Raw genomic sequence first — 18,319 nt, forward strand, 5'->3', positions numbered from 1 at the left:
ATCACAGTTACTGCTTTCTTAATTCTTCACAACTTGTACATTCCTAACAATCATCCTGCACATATTTTTGCCCATTACTTCTACTAACTATCATCTTATCTCAAATTCCTTGAGCCCCACGTTGGGCGCCAAAAAAGACTGTCGTGGTTCCGCTCGAGTGGGCAGCCGAGCTCCACCACAGCCGCTCTCTCACTCCCCCTCCTCAAAGAGGAATGGGGAGAAAATATGTGAAAAGGGCTCAAGGATTGAGATAAGGACGAGAAAATCACGCAATAATTATTGTAACGGGCAAAACAGACTCGGCATAAGGAGATAGTAAGATTTATTGCCTACAACTAACAAGCGAGAGAAGTGAGAAAACAAAGGAAAAAAAAAAACAAAAGCACCTTCCCCCCCCATCCACCCTTTTCCACCTCCTCCCCCCGAGCGGCGCAGGGGAACGGGGAATATGGGGGTTATGGTCAGTCTACAGCACTTCTTCTCTGCCGCTCCTTCTCGGTCACTCTCGTCCCCTGTGCTGTGGGGTCCCACCCACGGGATGCAGTCCTTGATGAACTGATCCGGCGTGGGCTTCCCACAGGCAGCAGCTCTTCCAGAACTGCTCCAGATATGGGTCCGTACCACGGGGTCCATCCCTCAGGAGAAAACTGCTCCAACCTGGCTCCCCTACGGGCAGCAGCTCCTGCCAGATCACCTGCTCCTGCGTGGTCTCCTCTCCACGGGCTACAGGTCCGGCCCGGAATCTGCTCCGGCAGGGGTCTTCCACAGGCGGCAGCCTCCGTCGGTGCAGGGCCACCTGCTCCACCGTGGTCTCCTCCACGGTCTGCAGCGTGGAACCCTGCTCCACCGTGGTACTCCATGGGCTGCAGGGGGACATCCTGCTTCACCATGGTCCTCACCACAGGCCGCAGGGGACTTCTGCTCCGGCGCCTGGAGCACCTCTCCCCCTCCTTCTACACTGACCTTGGTGCAAGGCTGTTCTCCCACTCCCTTGACTCTCCCGGCTGCTGTGTGGCGCAGCGTTTTTTCCCTGTCTTAAATATGCTCTCACAGAGGCGCAAAACAACATCGCTTATTGGCTCGGATCTGGAAAACAATGGGGCCCTTCCCAAACATGGGGCAGCTTCTAGATCTTTCTCACAGAAACCACCCCTATGGCTCCCTGCTACCAAAACCTTGCCACGTAAACCCACTACACCCACCATGACCAGTAAAGTATGGAGATTCTCCTTGGCCCTCCTCTTACTGTTAATACATTTGTAAAAACCTATTTTGTTATCTTTTACCACAGTGACGAGGTTGAGCTTGTTTCGAGCTTTAGCCTTCCTGATCTCTCTGTATATTCTGGCAACTTCCTTGTACTCTCCCCAAGTTGCCTGTCCCTTCTTCCACTCTTTTTCTCCCAGAGACTCAGCAAAAGTTCACTGTTCAGCCACGCCAGTCTTCTTCCATGCCAGCTCATCTTACAGCACATAGGCACAGTCTGCTCCTATGCCTTTAAGACTTCCTTCTTGAGAAGCGTCCAGCCGTCCTGGACCCCTCTGCCCTTCAGGACTGACTCCCATAGACCCTCCCTATCAGTGTTCTGAACAATTCAAAGTCTGCCCTCCAGAAATCAAAGGTAGCAGTTTTACTGCACCCCCCCCCACACACTTCACCAATAGAGAACTCTACCATTTTGTGGTCACTCTGCCCAAGACAGCTCCTGACTACCACATCTCCCACCAGACCTTCTCTGTTCACGAATAGTAGGTCTAGAGGGGCACCCCACCCCAGTAGGATCACTAACCAGCTGAGTCAGGAAGCTATTTTCCACACACTCCAGGAACCTCCTAGACTGCTTCCTCAGGGCTGTATTGTATTTCCAGGATATGTCCGGGAAGTTGGAGTCCCCCATGAGAACAAGCGCTGGTGATTGCGTAACTTCTACTAGCTGCTCATAGAATACCTCATCTGTCTTTTCATCCTGGTTTGGGGGTCTATAACAGACCCCCTGTGGAGTAATTGCCGAAGATAACTAGGAAAATTAAACTAACATTCACATTTTAAAGAAAATGTACAGCATTGAAGAAGCTTTCAGAAACAATGATCCTTATCTAATTAAAAATGTGGGACAAAAACAAGTTCTCTTTAACCCTAGGTAGTCTCTAAAAATGGTAGAGCTAGCGCTGCACATTAATATCTCAGAAATCAACTCAAAATGAACCTCCTTTTTGAGAACTGCCCACACTGGCTGGTTAGCATGGTTACATGGACGTTCTCTGAATAAACCTTGGCGCATGCCAGGGGATACAACTGGGTTATTGAAACAGGATTAGGTATATTAAAGAGCATTGATTCTGAGGTCCTAATGAGTAGAATAACTGCTACTACAGACAACCTAAGGAAATTGGAATGACTGATAAAACCATCCTTATCGGCCTTAGGAGCATGTCAATGGCTTCTATTACACATTTTACCCCATTAGGAACAAATTGAAGAAAATGATCATCAATTAATTGTAAGTGCCCTTGGAGAAACCCAAGGTGATACTTCTCTTGCCTTGAGTTGCATCCAAAGAGCAGTTATGGATACAGTTTGTAGCAGCAGCTATTATTAGAGAGGGAGAAGGAGGAACTTTACCCACTGAAATTCAAGAATTGATTTGGGTTAATGTTTCAGAATTTGAAAATTAGTTTCAAACATGGTGACAATTAGTCAACTTTACCTATTATGCAGAAAATGATAAAATTATTGCCTTTATACTTACCATAAGCAATGCCACCATATACAATGTATATCCAATCATTGCATTAAGACTCAATCATAATGGAACTATACTTTATCCTAAGGAGCATAAAGTATGGGCCCATCAAAAGAGAGGCAAACAATTGATGTAAATGCATGTATTGTGCATGAACAAAAAGGCTTCATCTGTGAAAGCAAATTTCTTTGCGGAACTAAGAGATGCCTCGAGATCAACTCCCCTTGTTCTTATGGGGGGACTTGCCAGACATCAACTGGGATCACCGCATGGCCAACACAAGCAAGTCCAGGAGTTTCATAAAGCACCTAGATGATAACTTCTTAGTGCAGGTGCTAATAGAGTGCCAACTAGGAAAGGTGCCCTCCTAGATCTGTTGCTTGAGAACAGAGGGGGGTCTTGTGAGGGACGTGGCAATTGGCACCCATCTCAGCCATAGTGACCATGAAGTGGTTGAATTTAAAATTTTTGGCGACAGAAGGAAAACTGCCACCAAAACTTCAGCCCTGGATATGAGGAAAGTAGACTTCAGGCTGCTCAGGGAACTAGTCAGCAAGGTCCCCTGGGAAGCTGCTTTTGAAGGCATTGCCGTCCATCAGGGCTTGTCAGTTTTTAAGCACTGCCTCCTAAAAGCACAAGATCAGGCAACTCCAAAATATCAGAAGTCAGGCAGGTGGGGCAGAAGGCTGGCCTGGCTGACCAGGGATCTTCTACTGGAGCTTAGGCGAAAAAAGAAAGTGTACGGCTGCTGGAAGGAGGGTCAGGCAACAAGGAAGGAATACAGGGATGCTGTTCGTGTTTGTAGGGAGAAAGTTCGAGTGGCCAAAGCCCAACTAAAGTTGAAGCTGGCCATTTCTGCGGGAGACAATAAAAAGTTTTTTTTTTTTTTTAAATATGTGAACAGAAAAAGGAGGACCAAAGAAAACATAGGTCCACTACTTGATGGGGAAGGTCTCCTCACAGACAATGACATAGGCAAAGCAGAAACATTTAATGCCTTCTTCGCCTCTGTCTTCAACATTGATTATGGGCTTCAGGACCCTGGGTGCCCTGAGCTGGAGGACTATGACGGTGGGAATGACAAACTCCCAACCGATCCTGAACGTGTGCAGGATTTGCTGCTCTGCTTGGATCCATACAAGTCCATGGGTCCGGATGGGATCCATCCCAGGGTGCTTAAAGAGCTGGCTGATGTCATCGCGGGACCTCTCTCAATTATTTTTCAACGATCTTGGGAATCTGGAGGGGTCCCAGTAGACTGGAAGCTGGCAAATGTTGTGCCAATTTTCAAGGGCAAGAAAGAAGACCCTAGCAATTACAGGCCTGTCAGTCTCACATCAGTGCCTGGTAAAATTATGGAGAAGATGATCCTTGAAGTTATTGAAGCACACCTGGGGGGACATGAGGGGTAGGTCCTGCCTTACAAATTTGATTTCCTTTTATGATAAGATCACCTGTCTAGTCAATCAAGGGAAACCAGCTGATGTGATCTTTTTGGACTTCAGCAAGGCTTTTGACACGGTTTCACATAGGATCCTACTGGACAAAATGTCCAACATACAACAAAAACATCATACGATGGGTGAGCAATTGGCTGACAGGCAGGGCTCAAAGGGTTGTGGTAAATGGGGCCACATCTGGCTTGCGGATGGTCACTAGTGGGGTCCCTCAAGGCTCCATTTTAGGGACAGTCCTCTTCAATGTCTTTATAAATGATTTGGATGTAGGACTAGAAGGTGTTCTGAGCAAATTTGCTGACGACACTGTAGCGGGTTTACGTGGCAAGGTTTTGGTAGCAGGGGGCCATAGGGGTGGTTTCTGTGAGAAGGATCTAGAAGCTGCCCCATGTTTGGGAAGGGCCCCACTGCTGACCAGAGCCGAGCCAATAAGCGATGTTGTTTTGCACCTCTGTGAGAGCATATTTAAGACAGGGAAAAAAAATGCTGCGCCACACAGCAGTATGGAGAGTGAGAGGAGTGAGGAACAGCCTCGCAGGTGCCAAGGTCAGTGAAGGAGGACGGGGAGAGGTGCTCCAGGCACCAGAGCAGAAGTCCCCTGCGGCCTGTGGTGAGGACCATGGTGAAGCAGGATGTCCCCCTGCAGCCCATGGAGTACCACGGTGGAGCAGGGTTCCATGCTGCAGCCCGTGGAGGAGACCACGATGGAGCAGGTGGCCCTGCACCGATGGAGGCCGCGGCCTGTGGAAGACCCCTGCCGGAGCAGATTCCGGGCTGGACCTGTAGCCCGTGGAGAGGAGCCCACGCAGGAGCAGGTGACCTGGCAGGAACTGCTGCCCATGGGGGACCCAGGTTGGAGCAGTTTTCTCCTGAGGGATGGACCCCATGGTACAGACCCATATCAGGAGCAGTTCTGGAAGAGCTGCTGCCTGTGGGAAGCCCACGCCAGATCAGTTCATCAAAGACTGTATCCCGTTGGAGGGACCCCACAGCACAGGGGACAAGAGTGACCGAGAAGAAGCAGCAGAGAAGAAGCGCTGTAGACTGACCATAACCCCCATTCCCCCCTGCCGCTCGGGGGGGAGGAGGTGGAAGAGGGTGGATGGGGGGGAAGGTGCTTTTGGTTTCTTTCCTTTGTTTCTCACTTCTCTAGCTTGTTAGTAATAAGCAATAAATCTTACTATCTTACTATTGGTTGATGAAAAGCTCAACATGAGCTGGCAATGTGCACTTGCAGCCCAGAAAGCCAACCATAACTTGGGCTGCATCAAAAGAAGTGTGGCCAGCAGGTTGAGGGAGATGATTCTCCCTCTGCTTTGCTCTCATGAGACCCCACCTGGAGTTACTGCATTCAGCTCTGGGGTACCCAGCACAAGATGGACACAGAAGTATTAAAATGAGTCCAGAGGAGGGCCATGAAGATGATCAAGGGGCTAGAGCATCCATCCTATGAAGAGAGGCTGAGAGCTGGAGAAGAGAAGGCTCCGGGGAGACCTTGTAGCAGCTTTCCAATACCTAAAGGGGCCTACAGTAAAGTTCATGAGGGACTCTTATCAGGGAGTGTAGCGATAGGAGGAGTAATGGCTTTAAACTAAAAGAGGTTAGATTTAGATTAGATATAAGGAAGAAATTCTTCACTATGAAGGTGGTGAGGCACTGGAACAGGTTGCCCAGAGAAGTTGTGGATGTCCCCTCCCTGGAAGTATTCAAGGCCAGGTTGGATGGGGCTTTGAGCAACCTGGTCTAGTGGGAGGTGTCCCTGCCCATGGCAGAAGGGTTGGAATTAGATGATCCCTTCCAACCCAAACCACTCTATGAATTTGGGTTACCAATTGTGCAATATTTGGCACAGTGGCAGTTAAAGGTGCAGTATTGACATCCAATCACCTATAATCAATCATAAGCTGCCGCTGTCCATTTGGCTTTTTTACTGGCAAGACAGAAGAATTGTAAGGGGAATGCATGCGAGTAATAATACCTCTTTCTTCCAAGCCTTATACCACCCTGTCAATATCCAAATGTGCAGCTGCTGGTAAGGGGTACTGCCTTACATTAGTAATTTTGCATAGGGGAAGAGGTATAGACATTAATAAATGTATAGAATTGGGCTCATCCTCTTCAAACCACACTATTTCCCCATCACCTTGTCTTGTGAAACTCCAGACTGATCCATCAGGGAGTTTCCATGTTCTGCCATATAACGAATCAAACCCTAAAACATTGCTATTAGCAGCACCAATCAATACAGCACAGGTCAATTTCTTTTCACCTGGGAGCCAAAGAGGTGCTTTTTGCTGTAGGGCATTCCTTTATGACTCCATCAATCCCTGTACACTTTACCTTAGTGACTGGGCTTTATATTCAAGTCCTCTGCTGTTTCAGAACTAATTACTGACATCTGTGTCAATAAGGGAATCTACAAAAATTTTCTTTGTTCCTATTGGGATGGTAATGACAGGTTCGTAGTGTTTATCAAAGAAACATAGTATAACTAACACCCACCAAGCAGGATGGCTCACTGCCCTGCTCACGGATGCAAGTTTTTTTGGGTATTTTTTAAAAATTAATTATATCATGCTGTGGGGCTGAAGGCATGGGTCTAATTGGAATCAATCCATTTCCCATTGGCTGACTTCTCTCTACTGAATCAATGCTTTGGCTTAGCAATTGTACCAGAACGTGAAGGTTGGTGGTGGATATACTTACTATACAATAACTAACTGCTGTGGTACTTCCAATGCAAAAGCTCTATGCCACAGGTCATTACGTTCTTTGTCCACTTTTGGTTTAAGCTTAGGCTCAGTGGTATGGACTTGGCAAACCCATCAGGGGGGTTCTGGCAGTTTCCCAGTGGTCAATTTGACCCAACCCATACAACACCCATAATTAATCACCATCAAACTGCCCAGACATGGAATTCATTCTTGCTGCAGGTAAAATTCTCTCTAAAAAAGTTTGTAAGCTTGGAAAGTTACTGCAAGTCATTGCAAATTTCAGTCACTATTACCTACGTTATGTATTATACAAATGCTTGTTTTTCAGGAGCGTAATACAACACATGCCGAGAAACTAACAGGTTGCAGCAGCAAATGGCTAAGCAGTTGCCTTTGGAGCATATCATGTTATAATGTCAGTGTAACAGGCTGCTGAAGACAAAAATCTAACATTACACAATGAACATGTAACAAAAGCTTTCATTTCTACCCAGTTAGAATACTTGCTATACGATTGTATACGATTGCCCAGCAAGCCCTTCTTGCCTTGCTGACCTCCTGTTTTAAGATGCTTTGAGGGGATGCAATAAAAAAAAAAAAAGTGCATTTATGATTACTTCCTCTTCCATTTAAGCATTTCCCAGCATCTCATCAAAAAAGCACATTTTCAGATGTACTCCTGAGACCTGGGAATACACAGATGCATAATATGTGCAAAATGTTTAAGTTTTTAAATTAAAAAACAGATACAATACTTATATTCTTAATCTCTCAGGCTGACTGATTGCAAGCAGAATGAGTACAGTATACTTGTTACATGCTGAGGTAAAAACAAGACAAGTTTTCTTTTGTTTAGAAACAGACTAAGTAGATACACTGAATTATCCAAGAGCATTACCTATACTTCATTTAAAACATAAAATCAGTCAGGTACACACAAATTCCAAGCCTGTGAAAATTTCTTTAGTGATTTGTATTAGCCAATACATTTGTTAACTGCTGATCCTTCAGTATTGACAAAGCAATATACTATTTCTGGAAATTCATGATGAAACCAAAGGAATTTGTAAGAACAGCCTCAGAAGCTTAAAGCAGGTATCATTTTTTTATTTGTTTTTTAAAAACATTTTTTTTTCTCTTCAAGGCATCTGAAAATCCTCTAAATCCTTCCAGTGTTCACCATCCTCTATATTATGAGCTTCTTAAAGGCTGAGAGTTTGAAAGCCAGCTGAGTGACCCAGTAACACACTATGCAAAGTTTATCAGTTATCAATCCATAATTCAAATGTACCAAGTGACCTATTCACTTCTGTATCTTACTACCTACCATTTACTTGTTTATGCCCAGCATAACTTAACTCCAACTTATTTTCAGGTTGGAAATTAAGAGAAATTTCTTCTCAGAAATAGTCAGGCATTGGAATAGGTTGCCCAGGGAAGTGGTGGAGTCACCATCCCTGGGGGTGTTTAAGGAAAGGTTGGACATGGTTTAGTGGGTGATATCAGTGGTAGGGGGATGGGTGGACCAGGTGATCTTGGAGGTCTTTTCCAACCTTAATGATTCTATTTGTGCCTCAACTTTCCATACTGACCATCCCAGACCATTTGGGTAACTTCTGTCTCAAGTACAGCAGATCCCCGACACCTCCACCCCCCCCCCCCCCAAGCAATGACCCACTGAATAAGGAATACTTTATACTTTTACAGGCCTTTCAGAGCCACAAAACACTAAGACTGGGCATCGCCCTTAAACTATTGCATCTCAGAACAGCACTATGGCCATTATTCAAATTCATGTTTGAGATAAATTCTCCATGCTAGGGTGTTCTGAGCCCTTTTTCTGAGCACTTTACAGATACAGTGAGACTCGGATGCAAGCCCACAGTGTCAAAAATCAATTTCTCTTGCAAGTGATTTCTTGAGTAACACAAGCCTCTTTTTAAGTCCAGCACAGAGATAATGGCCCTTTTCAAGGTAGAGATGCTATCAAATGATGAGCCAATTAAAGAATTATTTTTAATGATTCTTCAATGCATACCATCAAGAAATTGTATATGTAAGTGTATATATGTGTATATATATATATATTATTCAGGAATCGTGTATTTCACCGAAGTAAAAACATATATGAAATGTGATATTTCCTGGATAAGACCATGTATTTTCACAAATAGATGAGTCTTTATGATGAATTGGAGGCTGCAACAGCTGCTGCTCTCTTGGGTTTTGGTGTGGTTCCCTCATGAAATCCATTCCTACAAGTAGAAATACAGTTACTACTTTTTGAAAGAATTATTTTTCTGCTCCTTCCCCCCCCCCCCAACTTGATTATAGATTAAGTTCACCAGCTTTTTTTCCAGCTTATCTCAGCACTGAAATCAATATGAAGTTCACCTGTTTCTTATTAAAAAATATCCAAACATCATTGACAAGCTGTTTGGAATAAGTGATGCAGTATGTTTTTCTCTCTGTCTTCTGCTGAAGTAACTTTGACTTCTTCAAATAGGGAAAATTTCAGTAATTGAGTAAACACACAGACTAAATCAGATATAGCACACCTACTAAAGGCACCCCATATTTTTATGTTCCTACTAAACAACTCAACAATAGATTTCTTTGCTGGTACTAAAAGAGCAAGTTGATTTCTTACAGTTCTCCATGCCTCCAACCAAAAATTAACACAGGCATGACAAAAGAGCCAGCCCCAAGCTCACTGTTGGGTATGACATTTCTATTTCAGCCAAACTTAGTGGAACACAGGTTGCGTTTATACATAAGGTATCTTCTAGCTACTGCTGGAAAAGACTGTGCTAGTCAAAAGACATATAAAAAGGATCACTCAACTATACCTAGCTCCAGGACTTTAGAAGACAACTACTTTTCACTATTAAACACAATCTACGTTCTTCAGAAAAGACTCTTGAATTACTTGGTATTTTTCATCAAGTTTTTTAATGTATTGAGCCAGAAGTTACACAGCTATGTTTTAGAACAAAGAGGATATGCCAAAGAAATTCTTAATGAATTTAACAGCACAGTACCTTATAAGTACAACTCAAGGCATCATAATACATTTTAGAAACCTCTAACAAAATCTGATGTCATAGCTACCTACTTACTGGTAAGTCCCCAAATAACATTGACTAATGAAGTACTAATGAAGTATTTCAATTCTGAACTTTCTTTTTTTTATGGGCTAAAGAGGGTTGGGGGGAATTAGAATGCATTTAAAGAGATATCTCTTATAAAAACCCACACTTAAATGCAACCAGCAACTTAATTGACTAACAAATTGAGGCAATGCCACACAAGGCACCACACCTTTTCAAATGTGGTTATTTTATTACAATCCCCTCTGTGTTCTTCACTATCTGCATTTAACAGAAATATCAGAGCTTTTATACATCCTATGTATTACTAATGGTAAGCTTTTTAAACCTCAAAGAAATATGCTGGCAATTATAAGCCATCTTTTATTTCATGATATATTTTAAAAGAAAGACCATACTACGTTAAGCATACTAAACAAACGTGTTAACTTTGAATGATGGGTTTTAGAATTAGGTGAAATCCATGCAAGACTTCACAATACGCTATTTTGTGATAAAACATCACACCTGAATCGACGGTAGACCTTTTTCAGGTGCCTCATGCGACCAGTACCAGTGGTGTTGCGCCTTTTAGCCTTAGCACTCCAGTTATCTAGAACATAAGTTTCTGTTACTCATCCGCACAAAATAATTAGTTGCACAGTACATTTGAATAGCACAAGTATTAACTGGCAAGAGCAAAAAAAAAAAAAAAAAAAAAAAAGAATTATGAATCAAGTCAATTTCTGTGCAGTAATACTGCATATTGCTGACACATAGTTAAATCAGTGTGAAAATTAAAAACAGTTCCAAACACTTTAAGATGGCAAGTTATTCTTCCCTGGTGTAAAAAAAGTCAAACTAAGGAAGAAGACAAAGAAACACAAATTTTTAAACTAAACTCAGTTAAGAGTTCCTTACTTACACTTTCTCTTACGCTTGGCAGGGTAACCACATTTCCCACAGGTAGATTTCTGCAAATGGTATGCCTTGGACCCACATCGACGACACAAGGTATGTGTCTTATTTCGTCGCTTACCAAATGATGATGTACCCTTTGTCTGAAAAGCAAGTACAAACTGTCTAACTCCAATAACAATGTCAGAGGCATGCCAAATTCTAAAACAGCAACTTGGTTTTACTTGTAGGTCTCCATTTTCAGAAATCAATTCCTTACAACTCTCTTGGCTGTTCCTACCCTATTCCCTGCCCAGTGCTGAACTAAACAAAACCACCAATGGATTATCTCTAAGGCACTTCTCATTTCCCTTAAATTCATCACTAGTACATACTAAACTTATTTTTCATGAAGAAATACATTTATTTCAGTCAGGTCTGCCACACACTTCTTACAGAAGACCAGGGTAACTGAAACGTCTTTTACTACAGTACCTGCATACCCTCAGCCCTAGAAAAAACCGACCCGACCAAGCCCACAACAGAGAGGAGGCACCTGAGGAGCTCGGCCGACACCGCGGCCTTACACCCCCATACATCCTCCCCGCCTGGGACGAGCGGCACCGTTTTCTCTCTCTAAAACAGAAGCAGCACCGGGCCCGCCCCTAGGCCCTCGGGCCCGGCCCTACAGCGGTCCCCCCGCAGCATTGGCCCACCACCGAACCCAGTCGTAACAGAACACGACGCGCCCACGCCCCGCCCTCCCCACCGAGGCCCTAGACAAGACCCGCAGAGGCCAACACAACGACAGATGTCGACCGATACTTCCCCCCCCCCAAACCTACAGCCCACCACTCACCATCTTCCCTGGCCACCAGCACCAAAAAGGCTGAGCTCCGCCCCGCTTCCGCTATGGGCTATAGTGCACAAGCACTTCCGGGTGAACGGCTAGGGCCAGGCGGTGGGGCACGAATGCTGTCTGTGGGCCTGGCTTCGCCCTAGGTTGTGTCAGAAAGGGTCACCACACCTCCGTGTGGTGACCCTTTCCTGCCACCAGGCTGGCCTCCCAAAAGGATAGGTGCTCCCAGTGATATCATCTACTGGGTCCAATGAAGATGGAGTTAACTTTCCCTGCAGTGGCCTATATAGTCTTGTGCTCTGCACTTGTAGCTAGAACAGCACTGGTGTCATAGTGATTCAAAGATTGAAGCCGAAATTCCTTTAAGTGGTATATTCTTTATTGCAGCGCTGGATGCACGGGGGATCTCTCCACCTATCATGCATACCCAAAGCGGAGAGCAATCTTGAATTTATACAATCAATCTATCAATATTCTACAAGCGCCTATACATATTCATTACCTATCCCTGCCTTCCCTCGCTTCTCATGCTAATTAGCCTTTTGGCACCTTGCGCCTGCGTAGAGCCTCCCAAGAATTGTGGGCAGGGGTCTTTGGGACGTGGGCAGTGGTCTTTGGGAGGAAGACCCCGAGTCTTCTTCACAGTGTACTTTTCACCTTTGGCCAGGAATCTGCTGAGTTGGCAGGTTTCTTAATTGCAAGAGCTGGTTGTTGCTAATTCTTCCGTTTGTTGTATCTTTATAATGAATTCCAATGTCCAGTTTTGAGATTTATAGTCCTTACATTTGTTTCTCTGTCCGTCTGCCGCTTCCTTATCATGAGTTCCAGTGTCTTATTTCGAGATATACAGTCCTTGTCTGGGGATTGTCCTTGCCTCCCCAATGTCTCCTTAATCAATAGCAGTGTGTTGTGTATTGCTGAGCAATGCTAGTAAAGCATCAAGACACCCTCCAAACCCCTCCAGAGTCAGTGGGGTCTGAGGTTTGGGAAGAGGTGGGGAGGGGACATCACCAGGGCAGCTGACCTAAACCAACCAAAGGGATATTCCATGCCATATGTCACACTCAGCAATAAAAAGTGGGAAAGGAGAAGGAGTGATTGGGGGGGGGGGGGGGGGGGCTATTGTTACAAAGAGGTCACTCCTCCCAAGTAACTGCTATGCACGTTAAGGCCCTGCTTCCCGGGAAGGGGCCAAACATCACTCGTTTATGGGAAGTAGAGAATAATTTTCTCTCTCTCTCTCTCTCTCTCTCTGTGCTTCCGTGTGGCCTTTGCTTGTTGTTGTTGTTTGTTTGTTTGTTTGTTTGTTTTTCCTCTTCCTTTTCCCTTTAATTAAATTATCCTTATCTCAACCCATGAGTTGTTTTGATAGAATATTTGAAAGAAGTATGCCCTGACCCTGGTAATGCCAGTGAACTCCAGCTTGCAGCACTGTGCTGGGGTCTGGCTTGCGCCTATCAAAGGGTAGTTAGCACTACCCAGCACCCTCAAGGGGAGGAGGAGGTCTCTGCATTGATGACCAGATAACAAACACTGTGGCTAAACCAGAGGGCCAAGCAGCTGGGATCCCTCTCTAGAGAAAGGGTCACTGATAGAGAGAGAAGGAGAGAGGCACGGGTTCTCAGCCTCTGGAGGCAACTCCTGGCAGGTGTGAAGGAAAGGTATCCCTTCAAGGAAGATGGTGTTTATCAACTAGGCAAATGGACCACCATGGAGAAAGTTCTCCAGCACCTGAGGGAATTAGCCATGCTGGAGATGGTTTATAGTGATTTAGACAATGACCATACACCCAAAGATCCCCATGAAGTCCAGTGTATGCAATCCACGTGGCAGAAGTTTGTACAGAGCGCACCATCATCACATGCCAGCATGCTGGCAGCGATGAATTGGAGAGGTTGTGGCCAACAGTTTTGTGTCCAGCCAACTCCAGCAATATGATGAAAACGTCTCTGTCCCACTATGGGCCTGCATCTCGGCTGTGGAGAAATTGTCCCAACAGGTCCATCACCTTGAAGAACATATATCTTCCTCCTTACCCAGATGGAGCAATATATCAGCTACTGAGTCAGCATTTTCCTGCTCGAGGGAGAGAGTACCTGGGACACACAGCACGTGGCATCCTATGGTTTTATGCATCCCATGTCTTGGACAAGTACACTTTTTGCTGGGTTAAAAACTGGCTGGGCGGCTGGGCCCAGAGTAGTGCTGAACAGAATGAAATCCAGCTGGTGACCGGTCAGGAGTAGTGTTCCCCAGGGGTTGGTGTTGGGGACCATCCTCTTTAATATCTTTATTGATGATTTGGATGAGGGAATTGAGTGCACCATCAGTAAGTTTGCATACGACACAAAGTTGGGGGGAAGTGTCAGTCTGCCGGAGGGCGGGAAGGCCCTGCAGAGGGACCTGGACAGGTTGGGTCGATGGGCAGAGACCAGTGGGATGAGGTTCAACATGGCTAAGTGCCGGGTACTGCACTTTGGCCACAACAACCCCATGCAGCGCTACAGGCCTGGGGCAGAGTGGCTGGAAAGCTGTGCAGAGGAAAAGGATCCGGGGGTGCTGATTGATGCTTGCCTGAACATGAGCTGGCAGTGCGCCCAGGTGGCCAAAAGAAGGCCAACAGCATCTTGGCTTGTATCAGGAACAGTGTAGCCAGCAGGACCAGGGAGGTGATCATCCCCCTGTACTCAGCTCTAGTGAGGCCATACCTCGAGTACTGTGTTCAGTTTTGGGCCCCTCACTGCAAGAACATCGAGGCCCTGGAAGGTGTCCAGAGAAGGGCTACGAAGCTGGTGAAGGGTCTGGAACACAAGTCCTATGAGGAGTGGCTGAGGGACCTAGGGTTGTTTAGTCTGGAGATGCGAAGGCTCAGGGGAGACCTTATTGCTCCCTACAGCTACCTGAAAGGAAGTTGTGGGGAGCTGGGGGTCAGCCTCTTCTTGCAGATAACTGGCAATAGGACTAGAGGGAATGGCCTCAAGTTGCGCCAGGGGAGGTTTAGGTTGGAAATTAAGAGACATTTCTTCTCAGAAAGAGTAGTCAGGCACTGGGACAACCTGCCCAGGGAGGTGGTGGACTCACCGTCCCTGGGAGCGTTTAAGGAAAGGTTGGACTTGGTGCTTAGGGACATGGTTTAGTGGGTGACATTGGTGGTAGGGGGATGTTTGGACCAGATGATCTTGGAGGTTTTTTCCAACCTTAATGATTCTATGAATCTATGATCACAGAGAAGACATGAAGAAATGGGATGGCAAACCTACATTGACCCTAGGTGCTCTGGTATGTGAACTGGAAGGAAATACAGCAGCAAAAAAGGGGTCTCCTAGGAAAATTACTGCTCTGGTTTCTGTTGGACAGTCCTTCAGAGGGAGTAGAAGGGTTGATGTTCCTCATGACCCTGATGAAGGGACCTCTGCTTCACATTTGCAGGAATTAAGTGATAGATACTCCAACTAGGACTAGAGGGGCCCTGCCTCTGGCCAGGCAGAGGAAAGGGACAACTGGATTTACTGGACTGTGTGGATCCAATGGCCTGTCTTTTGCGTTAAAGGACACTGCATAATCCAGTGTTTGCCAGTTTCAGAGCCCTGTTAGGAGCTTTCACTGAGAGAGTTTCACACGAACATATTTAATAAGGAGACACATGTAACAGATTCTGATTGCCATTGATACATACACCTACTGCAATAGCACTAATATATGATAATAGTGTTAGCAAAATGCTGTCCCGGGTATCTCCCACCAAAGGGTATAGGCGCAAAGCTTACTAACTAATAATACTCTTTTATATCTTAACCTTATCTATTCCCTCCCTGGGGTGACGTTTAGCATGATTTGGGTGAAGAGTTGCATACTATAGTTGTATATGTTGAGCACGTACTTCTTTAAGCTCATTATCATATTCAGGGGTGTGAACTCTAATATTCGTTTTACACATAATGAAGCAAAAGGTTTCTGGGCACCGTGGCCCTCAAGATTCTGTTCTGCTGCCAAAACAGGGCTGTCCCGCCAACATAAGACTCCCTTCTTCAGCAACCTCTCATGCCATGCTTATTTGGCAAGGTTATGTGGCTTGCTTATGAGGCAAGCTTTTGTTAGCTGGTGGGGCTGCAGGGGTGGCCTCTGTGAAAGAGTCCAGAAGCTGCCTCATGTTAGAAAAAAGCTGGTTCCAAAAGGGACTCGCTGCTGTCCAGAGCCGAGCTAATAAGTGACACTGATTACGCCTCTATGAGAGCATATTTAAGAAAGGAGAAAAACTGTGCAACAGCAGCTGGAAGAGAGGAGTGAAAAAATACAAAGACAATCCTGCAGACACCAGGGTCGATGAAGGAGGGGGAGGAGGTGCTCCAGGCACCTTAGCAGAAGTTCCCCTGAGGCCTGTGGAGAGGACCAGGATGGAGCAAGTTGTCCCCCTGCAGCCCATGGTTTACCACATTGGAGCAGATTTCCATGCTGAGTCCTGTGGAGGAGGCCACAGTGGAGTAGGTGGATGTCCTGATTTCAGTTAGGATAGAGTTAATTTTCCTCCTAGTAGCTGGTAGGGTGCTATGTTTTGGATTAGGATAAGAAGAGTGTTGATAACAAGGACATTTCAGCTTCTCACTCTGTCCTGCCAGCAGGCAGGCTGGGGGTGCAGCAAGAGCTGGGAGGAGGGCCAGACTGCTCGGGGTTAGGCTGGGCATCGGTCAGCGGGTGGTGAGCAATTGCATTGTGCATCACTTGTTTCGTACACATTACTAGTAGTACTATTATCATCATTATTGTCATTATTGTCATTATTATTTTCTTGTCTTTATCTCAACTCATAGGCTTCACTTTCCCATTTCTCTCCCATCCCGGGGGGGGGGGAGGTGAGTGAACGGCCGTGCGGTGTTTAGCTGCCAACTGGGTTAAACCACAATAGAAAGAAAAGCTGTAAATGAACTTGTAAAAGAAATGAAGAAAATTGCACATGTCCCAGTTCAGACTTGGAATGGAATCGATCTAAGAGGATTATGGGAGGGGGCTTTATAGGCGGTGATTGGTTTGCTAAAAGAAGGATGGTTGTATTGGGGATATGTGGAGGATTGTTAATAATTCCATGTTTAATACCCTGTATTACCAGACTAATACACTCGGTTATACAAGGAATGCAAATATCTGCGGTACCCGTTGACCCAGAACCAGGGAAAGTGAAAACACATTCCCTGATGATAATAAAAACAAACAAAGATCAAAAATTGGTATCAATTTGGCAAGTATTGACTCGATTGGAAAGGAAAACACGAATCAATACCATGAAAAAGGAGATGGGGGATTGTGAAATGTGTTCATCTGATTCGTGTCAGTATGGAACAATGCTAGGGCCGCATGGTATGATGAATGTGACCTTCTGTCTTACATACCCTTGTATAACCACAAGTCTAAAAAAACAGAGTGGTTAATGTATATAGTTCTTGTATCTTGCAAAGGAATGTTTTAGCAATTCGTGTCAATAGAGAGCTTGAAGGGAAATGTATTTGTAGGCTTTCCTTGAAGTCTCTGATATCTGGGGGGGGTTCAGAATAACTAACTATTATGACTATTGCATGGGACACTATGCAAGTCTCTGATATCTGGCCAGAAGATTAAGGAGAAGGGGAAAGCTGAAGAACGACTAAAAGACAAAGCTTGCAGGGGACGCTGCACAAGTCTCTGACATACAGCCAAGTTGGACAAGTTGGAGAAGGACAAGAGGGAGGAAGACTATGAGCCTTCAGCATGAGAGACCCCCAGAGGGACCACTGGAGACTGATACGCATGCTCCAGTAGGAGGGTTTGGATTCCGGAAACTAATTATAATAACCCTGTTTTTTTTTAGAAGTAGTAATGAATATGTATTAGCCTAGGAGCATAAAAATCAGCTGCTTGATGTAACTGGTGTGCGTCTTGGTGGAACAGAGACTCCCAGCGCACTCAGCACTGTTTGCTTACCTCTATTCCTTTAATAAATTGTAAACTTTGATTATAGTCCTATTTTGACGACTGAGCCATTTATTACAGTTTCCTCAAATATCCAGTTTCAATGTGCTCTTAGGTTTTAAAGAGACATACAAACCTAGTACTAGTATCACAGAATCACAGAATTTCTAGGTTGGAAGAGACCTCAAGATCATCGAGTCCAACCTCTGACATAACGCTAACAGTCCCCACTAAACCATATCCCTAAGCTCTACATCTAAACGTCTTTTAAAGACTTCCAGGGATGGTGACTCCACCACTTCCCTAGGCAGCCTGTTCCAAAAAGTCCAAAGTAGTACAGCTAGTACTACTAGCTTTGTACCCTAATATCCACAGGGCCACTTTCAGGTTACAATAACTAAAACCAATGAACTATCACAAAAAGAAGTATTTCCTTCTGTACATAATTTTTATTATTTACATAATACAACAGATCACAGATGCTGGGTAGCACGATTATGTGCAATATATAAACATGAGTTATCTGTACGTTTGCATATCTAATAACTAAATTGGAAGAACAAAGTTAAAGTAAGAGCCTGATGCTTTTAATATTGAACTAAAAGCTAAGAGTAAACACT

The sequence above is a fragment of the Aythya marila genome, assembly GCF_965140915.1.
Source record: "Aythya marila genome assembly, chromosome: W".
NCBI lineage: Eukaryota > Metazoa > Chordata > Aves > Anseriformes > Anatidae > Aythya > Aythya marila.